The 2,979-nt window shown below is 31.8% G+C and overlaps 1 pseudogene; it reads left to right on the top strand.

Annotated features, from left to right (window-relative positions):
* Positions 1–1,422: 1,422 nt before the first annotated feature.
* LOC115896078 lies at positions 1,423–2,296 on the top strand (annotated as a pseudogene).
* The last annotated feature ends 683 nt before the right edge of the window (positions 2,297–2,979 follow it).

The following is a 2,979-nucleotide window of genomic DNA, read 5'->3' as shown; positions in this document are numbered from 1 at the left end:
ACATAATAGATATAGGTATAAAATATAGACATAATAGATATAATAGATATCGGTATAAAATATAGACATCAGAGGTATAAGATATAGGTATAATATATAGACATAATAGATATAAGCGATATAGGTATAAGATATAGTCATAAGAGATATAGGTATAAAATATAATATAGAAATAACAGATACAGGTAAAAATAGACATAAGAGATATAATAGATATAGGTATAAAATATCGACATAATAAATATAATCGATACAGGTATAAAATATAGACTTAATAGATATAGGAATAAAATATAGACATAATGAAATAGGTATAAAATATAGACATAATATATATAGATATAGGTAAAAAATAGACATAATAGATATAATACATGTAAGTATAAAATATATACATAATAGATAAAGATATAGGTATAAAATAGACATAATAGATATAATAGATATGGGTATGAAATATAGATATAATAGATAATAGATATAGGTATAAAATATACACATAATATATGATAGATATAGGTACAAAACATAGACATAATAAATAGAGGTATAAGATATAGACATAATAGATATAATAGATAGAGTTGTAAAATATAGACATAATAGATATAATAGATAGAGGTATAAATATAGACATAATAGATATCATAGATATAGGTGTAAAATAGAGACATAATAGATATAAGATACAGGTATAAAATATAGACATAATAGATATGATAGATATAGGCACAAAACATAGACATAATAGATACGTTAGATATAGGTATAAAATATAGACATAATCGATATAGATATCAAATATAGATATAATAGGTATAATAGATATAAGTATAAATATAGATATAATAGATAAAATAGATAGAGGTATAAATATAGATAATAGAAACAGGTATAAAATATAGATATAATGGATATAATAGATATAGGTATAAAATATAGACATAATGGATACAATAGAGACAGAACAGATATAATAGATAAGGTATAAAATACAGACATCATAGTATAATAGATAGAGAAATAAAATATAGACAAAATTGATATAATAGATAGAGGTAAAAAATATAGACATTGTAGATATATAGAGGAATAAAATATAGACATAATAGATATAAGTGATAGAGGTATAAATTATAGACATAATAGATATTATAGATAGAGTTATAAAATGTAGACATAATAGATTTAACAGATATAGGTATAAAATATACACATAATAGATATCGGTATAAAATATAGACATAATAGATTTAATAGATATAGTTATAAAACATAGACATAATAGATATAATAGATATAGATATAAAATATAAACCTAATAGATATAATAGGTATAGGTATGAAATATAGACATAATAGATATAATAGATAGTCTATAAGATATAGACATATGCTTCTTCTTCTCCGAGAAAACACCAAATGGCGGATGACGCCGGTGCAGCGGGGTGGTCCGGAGGCCCTGGTGGCCCTGGGATGGGGAACCGCGGTGTCTTCCGCGGAGGTTTCGGCAGTGGCATCCGGCGGGGTCTTGTCCGTGGACGGGGTCGGGGCCGAGGCCGCGGAGCTCGCGGAGGCAAGGCCGAGGATGAGGAGTGGATGCCCGTCACCAAGCTGGGCCGCTTGGTCAAGGACATGAAGATCAAGTCCCTGGAGGAGATCTACCTCTTCTCTGCCCATTAAGGAATCTGAGATCATTGACTTTTTCTTGGGGGCCTCTCTCAAAGATGAGGTTTTGAAGATTATGCCGCTGCAGAAGCAGACCCGTGCTGGTCAGCGCACCAGGTTCAAGGCGTTTGTTGCTATCGGGGACTACAATGGCCACGTCGGCCTGAGTGTTAAGTGCTCCAAAGAGGTGGCCACCGCCATCCGTGGGGCCATCATCCTGACCAAACTCTCCATTGTCCCGGTGCGCAGAGGCTACTGGGGGAACAAGATCGGCAAGCCCCACACCGTCCCTTGCAAGGTGACAGGCCGCTGTGGCTCTGTGCTGGTGCGCCTCCCTGCACCCAGGGGCACTGGCATCGTCTCAGCGCCTGTGCCCAAGAAGCTGCTCATGATGGCTGGTATTGATGACTGCTACACCTCAGCCCGGGGCTGCACTGCCACCCTGGGCAACTTCGCCAAGGCCACCTTTGATGCCATCTCTAAGACCTACAGCTACCTGACCCCTGACCTGTGGAAGGAGACAGTCTTTACCAAGTCTACATATCAGGAATTCACTGACCACCTTGTCAAGACCCACACCAGAGTCCCCGTGCAGCGGACCCAGGCTCCAGCTGTGGCTACAACATAGGCTTTTTATACAAGAAAAATAAAGTGAATTAAGCCTGTTAAAAAAAAAAAAGATATAGACATAATAGATACAATAGATATAGGTATAAAATATAGACAGATACAATAGATATAGATATAAGATATAGACTAATAGATATAGGTATAAAATATAGACATATTAGATATAATTACTATAGGTATAAAATATAGACATAATATAGAATAGATATAGGTATAAAATAGAGACATAATAGATATAGATATAAAATATAGACAAAATAGATTTAAGAGAAATCGGTATAAAATATAGACAATACATTTAATAGATATAGTTATAAAACATAGACATAATGGATATAATAGATATAGGTATAAAATATAGACATAATAGATAAAATATACGTATAAAATATGACATAATAGATATAGGTATTAAATATAGACATAATAGAAAAGTATAAAATATAGACATAATAGATATAATAGATATAGGTATCAAATATAGACATAATAATGATAATAGATATAGGTATAAATAATAGATATAGGTACAAAGTATAGACAAATGGTTATAATAGATATAGGTATGAAATATAGACATAATAGATATAAGGTATGGGTTTAAAATAAAGACATAATTGATAATAGAGATATAGGTATTAGATATAGACATAATAGATATAATAGATATAGGTAAATATA

The sequence above is a fragment of the Rhinopithecus roxellana genome, unplaced genomic scaffold (assembly GCF_007565055.1).
Source record: "Rhinopithecus roxellana isolate Shanxi Qingling unplaced genomic scaffold, ASM756505v1 contig479, whole genome shotgun sequence".
In the NCBI taxonomy this organism is placed as follows: Eukaryota; Metazoa; Chordata; class Mammalia; order Primates; family Cercopithecidae; genus Rhinopithecus; species Rhinopithecus roxellana.
Note: the sequence above shows the minus strand (reverse complement) of the source record. Positions and strands in the feature narration are given on the sequence as shown.